Consider the following 14,461-nt stretch of genomic DNA (forward strand, 5'->3'; position numbering starts at 1 on the left):
AGCCTCCAAAATGTCCTTGGTTGGTACTCCTCTGAGGAAGGCTGCTGAAGTGGCTGCTGCTCTGGTAGAATGTGGCCTAATGCCCTTAGGCACTGATTTGCCATGTTGTGAATAGCAGAAACGAATGCAGTGGCCTATCCATTTTGAAATAGTCTGCTTTGAAATAGCTTTTCCTTGCGATCCTGCAGCATATGCCACTAAGAGTTGCTCAGTCTTTCTGAAAGCATTAGTTTTGTCCAAGTAAAAGCATAGCTATCTGTGTATGTCCAAAGAATGCAGAAGTCCCCTTATTCTGCGGGTTTGGATAAAAGTTAGGCAAATGTATGGTTTGGTTAAGAGCCACACTGGACACTACCTTAGGCATAAATGTTGGGTTTGTCCTTAGAGAAACCCTGTCCGGATGGAAAATAATAAAAGGTTCCACAGCCATTAGTGCCTGTAACTCTGAGACTCTTCTTGCTGAAGTTATTGCTAGGAGAAGAGCTGTTTTCCATGATAAGTATTTTATCTCAGCTGTATTGGCTGGCTCAAAAGGAGGTAGCGTGAGTTTTTCCAGAACAAAATTGAGGTCCCATGCAGGTACTGGAGCTCTCCTTGGAGGTCTTGTGTTTTTGGCCCCTCTGAGATACTGCCTTAGCAGTGGATGAGAGAAAATAGGTGGGTTCGTATTGTAATGAGCTGAAATGGCAGAGGCATGGATCTTAATTGATGAGAAGGATAGACCTTTGTCCAGCATCTCAGTTAGGTATTGTAAAATCTGAGGAATATTTGGTACAAGCGTGTCAATTCCTTGTTCCTGGTTCCAAGCACAGACTCTCTTCCATTTTTCTGCATAAGATTTTCTGGTGCTGGGCCTCCTGGCCTCCAAAATAACATCCATAACTGATTTAGAGAGAGGTGTGTTCTGAATGGTCACATTATCCGCCATGCAGCCAGATTTAGGGTTCTGAGTTGGATGTGTAGGATCTGATTGTTTTGTTGGGTCAGCAAATGAGGAATTTGAGGTAATGTCCAGGCTGGGCCTTGAGATAAGCTCTTTAGGATTGGGTACCAGTGCTGGTGTGGCCAGTCTGGTGCAACCAGGATCATTTTTGGCTTCTCTTGTCTGACCTTTAGGAGTACCCTGGGGAGGAGAGGCAGAGGAGGGAAGGCATATACTGTAAGGTCATTCCAGCTGAATGAAAGGGCGTCCACTTTCCCTGCTTGTTCGTGATAAGTCCGAATGCAGAATCTCTGTAGCTGGCAGTTGTGAGGGGAGGCAAATAAATCTATGTCTGGGCATCCCCATTGTCATTCTGAAGATTTGTGGATCTAGTTTCCACTCGTGAGGATCCATGCGGTTTCTGCTTAGTTCGTCTGCCAAAGTATTTGTCTTTCCTGACAGGAATTGTGCTTGCAGGTGTACTTGATAAGTCAATGCTGTGTTCCACAAAGTCATGGCCTGTCTGCAAAGGGGGTAGGAATGTGTGTCTCCTTGCTTGTTTATGTACCACATGACTCTAGTATTGTCCGTCTTTATCAGCAGTTGTCCTGGATGAAGTAGGTCCTTGAAGGCTGTCAGGGCATTCTGTACAGCTAGCATCTCTTTTTGATTGATATGAAGATGCATCTGGCTTGCGGGCCATGTGCCCTGAATACATTTTCTTGCCATGTGTGCCCCCCAGGCATAATCTGATGCATCTGTTGTTAGTGTCTGCCTGGCTGTGGGTAAAGCGAATGGCTGTCCCTTGTTGTGGTGACAGGCCTGTGCCCACCATCGAAACTCCTGTTGCAGGTAGGGAATGAGAGTAATTAATGTTTCCAGGCCGTGGCAATGTTGAGTCCAAACACTTTTTAGATACCATTGTAGTTTCCTCATACGCAGTCTTGCATATGGAATTAGTAGAATGCAGGATGCCATGTAGCCCAGAGCCTGCAGAATTTTTCTTGCAGATAACTGGGTCTTTGTTGCCATGCCTTTGAAGTAAGAAGTCACATGCCTTTGTTTGTCTGGCATGAGATAAGCCATCTGGGCAGTTATATTTAAGCTTGCACCCAGGAATATTATTTCTTGAGAGGGTACTAGTTTTGATTTCTTTTCATTTACTGTGTACCCTAGGCAAATTAGTAATGTTTTTACAAACGCTAGATGCTGTAGTAGAATATCTTTGTTCTTTGCTTGAATAGGGCAATCCAAGTATGGATATATTTGAATTCCTCTTTGTCTGCAAAATGCAGTTACTGGTGCCAGGCATTTTGTGAAGACCCTGGGCGCAGTAGATAAGCCAAAGGGCAGTGCAGAGAATTGGTAGTGCCTTGAGCCAGCTATGAATCTGAGGTATCTTCTGCAAGATTGTCTGACTGGTACATGCAGGTATGCCTCTTTGAGGTCCAAAGTTACAAGCCAAGCCTTCTTGTCCAGCATGGGCAGAAGCTGCTGTAAAGTCAACATTTTGAATTTTGGGACGTCCAGAAAGGTATTTAGAATAGACAGGTCCAGAATTGGTCTCCAGGCTTTGTCCTTTCTTGGTACTAAGAAAAGTCTTGAGTAAAATCCTTGTCCCTGCTCTTGTTGTGGCACTGGCTGAATAGCCACCATGTCCATGAGAGATGAAACTTGTTTTTGTGCCTCTTGCCATTGATTGTGTGGCAGGTCTGGCATAACTTTTGGCTTTGGAAGGGTGTGAAAGTGGAACCTGTAGCCCTGAGAGACTATATTTAAGACCCATTTGTCCTGGGTGATCTTGTGCCAGTTTTGTGAAAAAAGTGCTAGCTTTCCCCCTAAGGGTGCTGCCAAAAAATAAGTGCTTGCCATTGGCAGAGGGAAGTCATTGGGACTGTTTTCTGTAAGGCTGTGATTTGTCTTCTCCACTTTTGAAGGTAGACGCCCCCCATTGTTTGGGCCTGTATGAGCCCTGGGGCTGTTGCCTGCCTCTAGGGCGTATGACTCTGCCTCTTTGTGTTCTGTCTGACACTGGAAAGGACCAATTCTTAGAGGGCCAGTTCCTGTTAAATCTGGGTGGCTGTACCTGTAAGAAATCCTTTACTGTCTGCATAGATTTTGCCTTATCCTCCATTTTCTTCAACACCTCTTCTGCCTTAACACAAAAAGTATCATGCTGTAATGGAGCATCCAATAATTTTGCTTTAACATGATCAGGCAGATTCTGTTCCTTTAACCAAGCATGCCTTCTAATAACAGAACCTGTAACAGCGGCCCTGCGCGAGGCCTCCAGTGAATCATAACCACATTGCAAAGTATGTTTTCCCACTTGTTCAGCTGCATGCAATAAATCCTGCAAATCTTTGTTCTCAGAACGTTCAGAATTTGTCAACATTTTTTGTTTTAACAAAGACATTATGTATTGCTGATGTTTGAGCATATGAAACTGACAATTTAAAGCCCTTACAGCCAAGGTAGCAGACGTGTAGATTTTTTCCCCCCATCTGTCTAGAGCTCTAGAATCTCTATCTGAGGGGACAGGGTTTTTAGCAGTAGCAGCCTTGACCCCTTTGGGACCCTGTGAGATAGTTTCTGGGTCAGCAGCAGGGTTTTTATATAGAAATTTATGGGAATCTGGAACCCTGTAGTATCTGTCCGGCTTAACAGGTGCAGGAGGTAAAGAGTCTGGAGACATGCCGGACTCTGAAAATACATCATCTACTATGTCTAGAACAGGAGGAATTGCAAGAGGTCTGTGCTGAGGAAGTAAAAGAAAGTCTCTAAGCCTTTTCTTAGAATCTGAATAATCTTGGCTTTCCCAGTGGAAATGCTCCCTCATGGTATGCAGGGTTTCCCCAAATGAGTAATCCTCAGGAGGAGAAGCTGAAGGAATAGATTCTTCAGCATCAGAATCCTCATAGGGAGGAATAGAATATCCCTGTTCTGAAGAGGAATCAGAGGAAAGGGAAACCTGATTAGAGGAATCATATTCAGTATCTTGCCTAGGCCTCTTATCAGGAGGGGGATGGGAACCCCTGATCAAAGTAATTAGATCTTCGGCCATTTTGAGCATCTGTTTCTTAGGCATAGAAGTCTGTCCTGGAGAATGCTGTACTTGTTTCCTTGTCTTTAAAACTGCTTTAGACTTAGTCTTGGATGCTGAAGTAGGCTTTATATAAAGTTGTGTAGGTCTGAAAACACCTTCAGAAGCCGATGCCTGCTCAGCGGTTCCAGACCCATCTGAGGGATTAATTTCCGAAGGCCCAATACCTTGAGTATCCAGAGGCCTAGTTGTCTCCACGTGGGAGTCGGAGGCGGCCTGTGGCTCTGAGGTAGTGGGAGTCAGGGGCTGCGAAAGTGCCTCACTGAGCACCGGCGACTGGCCTAGAAGAGGCTTTGTCAGCTTTGGACCTCGGATGCCTGTCCTTTTCTTTATCCTTGCGTTTTTTATGAATTCCGGTCGTCGGTTGTTCCAATGGCATTATATAGTTAAACCTTTGGCCAAAGTAATGAAAAGCGAAATCGTACCGACGCTTTATCGTGTGTTGGTTAAATCTAGCACAAAACCGACAACTAGCAATGTCGTGGTCAGGGCCTAGGCAAGGAATACAGTAAGAATGAAAATCCTTATGAGGTATTTGCTTCCCACAAGAAATACAATTATTAAATTTTTCTGACATCGGTCTGGAGCAAGAAAAAAGTTTCCCCAACGGGGTACTTAGCTTTATTGAAGACTTCGGATCTGAAATTCAATTTTGAAAATCTCAGGAGTCGGCCAACCGGCACTTGCGAACTGCTTTTTGTGGTCACTTGTTTGAAGTAGGTTGTCAAATGAGTTTGCTTTTCTGGCATGAGGTAAGCCATCTGGGAAATTGTATTCAAGCTTGCTCCCAGGAATGAAATTTGTTGACAGAGTACCAGCTGTGATTTCTTTTCGTTTATGGTGTACCCCAAACAAGTTAGAACCCTTTTTACAAACGCCAGATGATTAAAAAGTATGTCCTGGCTTTCTGCCTGAATTAGACAATCGTCTGGATGTGGGTATATTTGAATACTTCTTTGCCTGCAAAATGCAATCACTGAAGCTAGACACTTTGTGAATACCCTGGGTGCAGTAGATAAGCCAAAGGGCAGTGCAGAGAACTGATAGTGCGTGTAGCCTGCTTTGAAGCGTAGGTATTTTCTGCAAGATTCCATGATTGGGATGTGCAGGTATGCTTCTTTTAGATCTAGTGTTGCCAAACAGGTGTCTTTGCCTAGCATAGGAAGTAATTGGTGAAGAGTCAGCATCTTGAATTTTGGAATCTCCAGAAAGGTGTTTAGAGTAGACAGGTCCAGGACAGGACGCCATGAATTGCCTTTTCTGGGTACCAGGAAAAGTCTCGAGTAGAAACCTTGTCCCTTTTCCTCTTCTGGTACCAGTTGAATAACCCCCATGCTTAAGAGAGAAAGTACTTGTTTTGGGGCCTCTGCCCACTGAATTGGGGGTAGGTCTGGCCACCCGCTTGGTGTTGGCAACGTGTGGAAGTGAAAACTGTATCCCTGGGACACTATATTTAAAACCCATTTGTCCTGGGTGATGAGTTCCCAATTCTCTGCATGAAGAGAAATCTTTCCCCCCAAAGGGGCAGTCAGTTGATAAGTGCATGGAAATTTTAAAAGGAAGTCATTGAGACAGTTTACCATAGGGGGGAGTCTTATTATTCCCTGATGTGGAAGTGGAGGCCCCCCCCCCCACTGCTTAGCTCTGTGTGTCCCCTGGGACTGAAACCTGGGGTTTTTGCTGTGTCTGGGTTTGGCTTGAGAAGTCCTGGAAGGGGCTGGAAAGGACCAGTTCTTAGAAGGCCAGTGTCTACTAAATCTACGAGGCTGAACTTGTAAAAAATCTTTTAACAGTTTGCATAGATTTAGCTTCATCTTCCTAAGAACTTCTTCAGCCTTGTTGCCAAACAGGCGGTCCTGATTTAAAGGACCATCCAACAATTTAGCTTTAACATGATCAGGCAAAGATTGCTCCTTAAGCCAAGCATGCCTTCTAAGCACAGACCCAGGAACAGCAGCCCTACAAGAGGCCTCTAAAGTATCAAAACCACATTGCAAAGCATGTTTTCCAACTTGTTCAGCAGAATGCATTAAATCCCGTAAGTCTTTATTTTCCACACAGTCCGGAATCAACATCATTTTCTGTTTAAGTAGTCCAGTAACATGTTGCTGATATTTTAACACATGAAATTGGCAGTTTAAAGCTCTAATTGCCAAGGTTGCTGAAGTATAAACCTTTTTACCCCATCTATCCAGTGCCCTGGAGACACTATCAGAAGGGGTAGGATTTTTAGCAGTAGAAGCCTTAATGCTCTTGTGCCCCTGTGAAATTGTCTCTGGATCTGCAATAAGATTTTTGAAAAGGAACTTATGGGACTCGGGGACCCTGTAGTATCTGTCTGGTTTACTGGGAGCAGGAGGCAGGGAATCGGGGGCCAAACTGAATTCCGAGAAATCATGATCAACAATGTCTAGTACAGGAGGAATAGCCAAAGGCCTATGCTGAGGTAGGATAAGGAAATCCCTAAGCCTCTTTTTTGAATCAGAAAATTCCTGGCTTTCGCAGTGAAAATGCTCCCTCAGAGTATGTAAGGTTTCCCCAAAAGAAAAATCTTCAGGAGGGGAAGCAGAGGGAATGGAGTCCTCTGCATCAGAATCCTCATAAGTAGGTAAGGACAAATCCAGGTCATCAAAAGAGTCAGAAAAGACAGAATCCTGATCAGAAGATTCATAATCAGGCTCAGCCCTAGGCCTTTTAGAGGGTGGGGGTTGACTACACCTGATTAGAGTTATTAGATCTTCAGCTATTTTTATAATTTTTTGTTTAGGCATAGAGGCCTGAGCGTCATCTTTTTTTAGACATGGATCGAGATTTAGGCCTTATTAATGAAGGAGGCGTCGATTTAATATGCAAGTCCATAGGCCTGAATACACCCTCAGAAGCTGGTACCTGCACAGCGGCTCCGGACCCATCCATGGTAGAGAAATCAGCGGGTTCCATAGATGAAGTATCTTGTGGCATACCGGACTCCGAATGGGTCTCAGTAAAGGCCTGTGAATCAGAAGTAGCGGGTATCAGGGGCTGCAAAAGCACCTCACTGAGTACCAGCGAACTGGTGACTGGCTTAAGAGAAGCATCGTCGGCAGTTTTGGACCTCGGCGGCCTGTCTCTGTCTTTATCTTTGCGTTTTTTCAGAATTCCGGTAGTTGGATGGCTAACCAATGACATTTCTGGATAATTAAACCAAGAACCGAAATATTTAGAGGCAAAAATATACTGACAATGGATAGTGCACTGATTAAATAAAGCACAAAACCTACAACAAGGTATGTCGTGGTCAGGGCCTAGGCAAGGAATACAGTGCGAATGAAAATCTTTATGTGGTATTTGCTTTCCACAAGTAATGCAATTATTAACTTTTACTGGCATCAGGAAGGAGCAAGAAAAAGTTTCTCCAACGGGGTACTTAGCTTTTCGTTGAAGACTTCGGTTCTGACACTCAAAAACGAAAATTTCAGGAGTTAGCTGACCAGCACTTGTGAAATGCTTCTGCTTCAGGCATCGCACGGCAAGAAAGACTGATGTAATGGCGACGGCTGCATGTTTTATACCCCTGATGACCTGACGTCATGGAAGAAGGGACAGCAACCAACCCAAGACTTTGTTAATCAGGCCGATTGAGGGCAACCTGCAAGCAGATTACCCAAATGTAATGACTGCAACAGTTAAACACGAAAAACATCTGGCAAAGGAACCAAGACATTGGGAGCAAATAATTAGAAAAAGAAAGGTAATAGAATGTGAAAGAGACCAATAATTTATTTGGACTGCAGGTTAGAGATTGCCCTCCCTATCAAGGACTGAAATCAGAGTAAAGGCAAACAGAAAGAAATAGTACGCTCCTAAATGAAAGACCAGCACTGGTAGAGTTTTTAATAAAATCTAGAATAGAAGCTGCCGTTAAAAAAGGAATAATTAGTAAAGCATATAAAATACTGCATGATAATTATATGAATCAATGAGAGGAGCTTAGAAAGGATTGAGAAGAGAGACTGGATAAGCAAGTCACAAAGAGACAATGGTGGGATATATGTATATCTCCCAAATAAGCAACAAAGTCTAGAAGATTTAGGATCTTTGCTTGGATGTGTTTACATAGGTATTTTTATACCCCAAGTAGACTCCAAAGAATTTTTCCTCAGGTGGATAGCAAATGTTGTAGGTGTGATGGGCAAGAAAGAGGTAGCTGGGAGCATAATTTTTGGAAGTCTGATGAGCTGGCAGACTTTTGGGATTCCCTGCATACCGCTCTGTCAAGATGCTGGGTGAGCAGATTGGACTGACTGGGGAGATCATTTTTGAGTTATGCTAAAGAAACAGAATTGCCTAGGCGTAGTAAAGCCTTGCTGAGTCTAATTATGGTGGCTTCCAAAAAAGCAATTACTAGAAAATGGAAATCAAAGTTTCCAAAACCTGTTAAAGCCAACAACCTGTAATGTTGTTTACTATTGCTGCAACATTGTATCTCTATTTATCATGTACATGATGTGGGGCTTTTCTCCCCGGGTATCCGCTGAAAAAGGACCTGCGTCCAGTCGGAATTTCCCGGCAAACAAATTTAAATAAATAAATAAAAGTCTAGACCAACTTTACTAGAAGTAGTGACTATATTGACAGAGATAAAACAACTAGAATTGGGATCTTTAGAAAAGGGAAGATGCAAACTATGCAAGAAAAAATGGGAATTGTGGGAACAATATATGCAGAGCAAGAATGAGGTGTAAGAGGCAGGATTTGAATGAGCTATATAATGCTTAACTGACAATGACCAGATGGTTTATAAGTGATGTATAATGTTTACAACTACAGTTGTTTCAATGCTGTCTGTGATGTAAACTGTTTGCAACTGAAATTATATCATTTTGTATGTTTTTCATTTATATAAATGTAAGATTGCCTTTGCCATACGTGTAGTAAATTTAATAAAGATGTTTGAAAAAAAAAAAACAAAACAAGCCACCCTGGTTGAATCACAAAATCAGTAGGCTATATAACAGAAGGAAAATAATTGTGGAAAAATTAGGAGGTGCTGCACCCAGCAGGAAAAAAACACTCTCATTAAACTAAACAAACATCTCTCAGAGTATAAATCTATCTATCGTCTATCAAAGCCAAATTTGAGGTGACTTTGGCCTCCCAGGCCAAGGCCAAGGACAAGGACAACCACAAGGCATTCTTTAGCTATGTCTGCAACCTCAGACAATACACAATTGTGTGCAGAGCCGTTAAATTCAGCTCCAACTTTACCCCTTCCCCAAACTTCCACACAGGAAATACCATCAAATATAACTCCCCCTGCTATCACTAGGAACAGGTCCTTAATGCTCTCTCTTAGGCCAAGAACACTACATCAACGGGCCCAGATAATATCCCAAGATGCCTTCTAAATGTCATGAAAGATGACCTATCAGGGCCTTCAGAATTGCTATTTAACTATAGGCTCCAAACAGCCTTCGTGCCTTATGACGTTCACTTAGAGACACACATAGATAGTAATCTAGCCTTTGACCATCACGTCTACAGCAGTGAGGAAATCATTCTGTGTTGCTTAACTTATAAATAAAGGTATGGCATCTAAGTCCAAGGAAGTCATTGTTCCATTTTATTTGGCATTCATCAGACATGTCATTGAGTATAATGCCCCCTTTGGTATGTACCTAACCAGGCATATCCAACAATTGGAACGTCCACAGACGTTCCTCACTAAAAGAATACAGGGCCTAAGTAAAATGTCCTATGCAGATCACCTCAAGGCTCTATCCCCGTATTCTGTCTCCTACAGGCTTTTGAGGGGACATCTATGCCTGACCTACAGGTCATTGTCAGACCCAATTCTGATGGACTTCCTGCATATCCAAGAAACAAACAGCACCAGAATTACCCATTGTAAAGACTTAAACCTTGTCTCTGATACAAACAGGACCTGCTGGAGAGACAGGTGTGTATCCCAGAGCTTACCCCGTCTCTGGAACAGGCTCCCCATCCACATGAAGCAGAGTTCCTCCCTAACCCAATTGAAGTGCAACCTGGACAACTGGGGAGCAGGAAATTCATCCCTGGTTTGGCACCTATGTCTCTAATGGACACAGGCAAACTGCAAATGGTTTATCTCCCAGACCCTAGCTTATAAAAGTTTCAACTTCCAAGCCCCTGTTTACACTTATCAAGGGTATCAGAACTTGTCAGAGAGTTGGGATGCAAGAGTAGGCTTTAAAAGACCATTGTGGTCATTAGCCTAGTAAACACCTATGAATCTATATCTATTTGGTGACTCTGTGGCCATTCTGAAAGCCTTACTGCACTGACCAAGCACTATCATTTGTATTAATTATTAATTTCACTCAGTACAATTGGGTACCGTTGAACAGCCTTAAAGTAGCTGGCTTTTGAGTATCTGGTGGCAGTGTAACTACATTACAGTCTGGGCAGAAGGGGGCATAGGTAGTAAATCTGTGCCAGCCTTTCCCAGGTGTGTGTGTGGGTGCACATGCGCAAGGAAATCAAATCTCAGAGAGTATGTGTGTTGGCTGCATGGAGCAATGAGACAAACCACTGGCTTCACTGAGAGGGTGCTGGAGGACTTGGCTTGGACACTCGGCTAAGGACCCAACTCTATAGCTGTGCCAGTGGGGAGCTTTACTGGGGATCTGGAGGGAGACAGAGAGAGAAATCCAGACCCTAGACTGAGTGTGTTCCCTTTGTGCTCTTAAAGAAAACTGTGTTTTATGCAGAAAGCTGCATCTGGAAATACTGGGTGTATCCATTTTTGTTCTAACTGAACGTCCTTCTCCAGTGTCAGTGGTGAGGATTCAGGCTCCTTGACTTCTGGCCCAGAGTGGGGACGTCACACCAACATTAAAAATAGTACATAAATATTGAATACTAAGTATTATTTATCTAGATTTTTTCATTCTATCCATACATAAAGGAAGTGTGTCGACCACTTAAAATAAAATGATTATTTCAATAAACACTTAATACTGACAACTTCATTTAAACCTGGTGCCTCATCTGCTTTCAGTATAATATGAAGTTTAGTTCTTTTACTTCCAAATGATTCTTGATATCACCACAGTAAGGATCAGGTCTCAAAAAATCTAATACAAAAAATACAAATTTCTTAAAGTTACTGCAATGTAATGCATGATTTGCTAAAGCATTGGTGGTGTCTTTTTCTTAATTGCTAACAAATGTTCAGCAATTCTTTACAACAATTTCTTAATGGTCTTCTCTACTTAGCAGCCCCTGCATGTTTCACAATTTGCCGAATAAACCACATAACATGAGTTCCAAGTAAATCTGCCTTTAGCCCATATTTGCTTACCAGCATGTTTCAAAATAACATTTGACCCTTCATTGATGTACCTACACTGTTTGCATCCATTGCAATGAAACATGCCACATCTACCACAGCTCTGAACATTAGAAAAGTTCTCAGACAATTTTTTGAGATTCTTTTTGTAATGGAACCTAGGTCCTTAACCCAAAATTTCCTTAAGGTCCCTGTTCCCAGTAATAATATTCGAATTCCTGATAAAGATTCCCCTAATATCATGGGCATCTAATGATATCGGTAATGGAAACCCTCTTATCATAAGGTACTGAATTATATTGAGAAATAAGAAGAGTGCAAATAACAATGCTGCAGGAAAAGCATTTGGAGAGAAATGAGCATGTGAATTTGACAAATGATTTCCAGATGAATTTTCAGCAGAATATCAGGGACAAAGGAAAAGGGGAGTAATTATACTAACTGCTAGAGGGGCTCCAATAGTGATACAAGAGGAAGAGAGACAGTAATGGTAGATTGTATCCAATAGTGATACACAAGGAAGAGAGACAGTAATGGTAGATTGTATCCAATAGTGATACACAAGGAAGAGAGACAGTAATGGTAGATTGTATCCAATAGTGATGCACAAGGAAGAGAGACAGTAATGGTAGATTGTATCCAATAGTGATACGAGAGGAAGAGAGACAGTAATGGTAGATTGCATCCAATAGTGATACACGAGGAAGAGAGACAGTAATGGTAGATTGTATCCAATAGTGATACGAGAGGAAGAGAGACAACAATGGTAGATTGTATTCAATAGTGATACATGAGGAAGAGAGACAGTAACAGTAGATTGTATCCAATAGTGATACACGAGGAAGAGAAACAGTAACAGTAGATTGTATCCAATAGTGATACGAGAGGAAGAGAGACAGCAATGGTAGATTGTATCCAATAGTGATACGAGAGGAAGAGAGACAGCAATGGTAGATTGTATCCAATAGTGATACACGAGGAAGAGAGACAGTAATGGTAGATTGTATCCAATAGTGATACATGAGGAAGAGAAACAGTAACAGTAGATTGTATCCAATAGTGATACGAGAGGAAGAGAGACAGCAATGGTAGATTGTATCCAATAGTGATACACGAGGAAGAGAGACAGTAATGGTAGATTGTATCCAATAGTGATACAAGAGGAAGAGAGACAGCAACGGTAGATTGTATCCAATAGTGATACGAGAGGAAGAGAGACAGCAATGGTAGATTGTATCCAATAGTGATACACGAGGAAGAGAGACAGTAATGGTAGATTGTATCCAATAGTGATACACAAGGAAGGGAGACAGTAATGGTAGATTGTATCCAATAGTGATACATGAGGAAGAGAAACAGTAACAGTAGATTGTATCCAATAGTGATACAAGAGGAAGAAAGGCAGTAACGGTAGATTGTATTAATATTAATTTCACTTAGTACATCATTTTATCATGTCCCCATAAATGTGGATATTGTTGAAACTATTTGTATGTAGGTACATAGCTTACAGCTGTTACCTTTGTTTTAGCTTCATTGTTTAATCTGGTACAAAATAATATCTGCTGCAAATCAAAACAGCTTTTCTTGACTACCATACCAATTATATCCTTGAATTCCTACTTCCCATGGTAGGAAGAAGGGGCTGTTGGCAAGGGTGGAGGATTAAGCTGGCTAACTGCTGCTATGGGACTTGAGAAAATTTTTAGAGAAACTACCAGCTTTCGGAAAGGAATACTACTTGTAGGTGGGCACTGAACTTGATTTACAACAATGAAGATGTATCTGGGGGTCCTGAAGGCCTAAAAGAAGTAGATGTCTAAAGAAATTAAAGAAAATATTTGGTAGGAAGATGTGAATTCAATAGCAGGAACTGGACAGAATTTACATATTATTCCCCAAGATGCAATAACTGGGCTAGACAAGAAGGAAATCATATTTCGAAGGAATTTGTGCATTTAATTGAAAGCTTAGAGACGTATCCAATAACTACTTCAGATCACGTATTGATAAAAACTAACAAAAAATGCAGAGTAATAAAGTAAAAATGAGACAATGGCACCTTCCCACCTACCTGTTAAAAAGAGAGGAATTTAAGGAATAGAAAGTGAAAAATTATTCGAGAATTACTAGGGAAGACAGACATTTCTTCAGAAGTTATAGGTAGTGAGTGGGATAAATGAATTTAAAAACAGTAGAAATAACAGAGAGAGATGTGATAAAGAAGTAACCGGAGTTACTTAGAGGGGCTGAAAAAGCTTAAAATATTGCAGAACAAGATGATGTGCAAACACAGAGTGCTAAAGAGAAAATAAGGGATTATCTAGATAATATACACAAGTTTAGAAAGCTTGCCAATAAGCAATTTTTTGATAACTCAAAAGGACAAAACCTTTTAACACAGCTTAGGCAACAGAAAGTAGAAAGGGTTGTCACCAAACTTAGGGAGTCTGTAACAAAAAAATAACTAGGGATCCTGTACAAGTATTAGAGATATTCTGGAAATTTTATAAACATTTATATAAAGCAGATGAATGTTATGATGTGGTGAGAGAGGACATGCAGGTGGTTGGTGTGACAGTGCAAAATGCAGAGGAAAGGAAGAAATGGAAACAGATGATCCACTGTGGTGACCCCTAGCGGGAACAGCCGAAAGAAGAAGATGAATGTAGAAATCAAGAAAAAGAACAAATGGAAATATTTATGTAACATTTAATCATGCCAAGGTTAGCAGTAGACATGGCTCAACAACTTTAAGAGATCAGATAAAAACAGTTATAAATAATCAATCTTCAGGAAGGTCTCCAGGAATAGATGGTACTTCTGTGGAAATCTGGAAGTTAACAGGGAAGAAAGTGATAAAGATAAGGAAGAGTTTGTTAACCAGCATTTCAAAAGGAGGGGAAGTACCAACATCTTGGAAGAAAGCTGTGGTGGCTGTATTACCTAAAGATGGTAAAGGCCTATTAAACCACCTTCATACTGACCCATTTCAATTTTAAAACATGGTAATAGAATGTTTATTTTATACTAGGTAAAAGAATGGCAAAGGTGGTACCAAAATGGAAATCAATGTGGTTTTGTGGACGGGATGCAAATATCTGAGAGCAGTAATAGAGCAATG

At 41.5% G+C, this 14,461-nt stretch overlaps 1 protein-coding gene across 3 annotated transcripts in view; it reads right to left on the bottom strand.

Annotated features, from left to right (window-relative positions):
* Window positions 1-14,461, bottom strand: part of FHIP2B (FHF complex subunit HOOK interacting protein 2B) — a 1,026,346-nt gene that overhangs the window by 15,061 nt on the left and 996,824 nt on the right. The window lies entirely within an intron of this gene.

Source organism: Protopterus annectens, chromosome 9.part0 (assembly GCF_019279795.1).
Source record: "Protopterus annectens isolate FY-2018-M chromosome 9.part0, PAN1.0, whole genome shotgun sequence".
Classification (NCBI taxonomy): Eukaryota; Metazoa; Chordata; order Ceratodontiformes; family Protopteridae; genus Protopterus; species Protopterus annectens.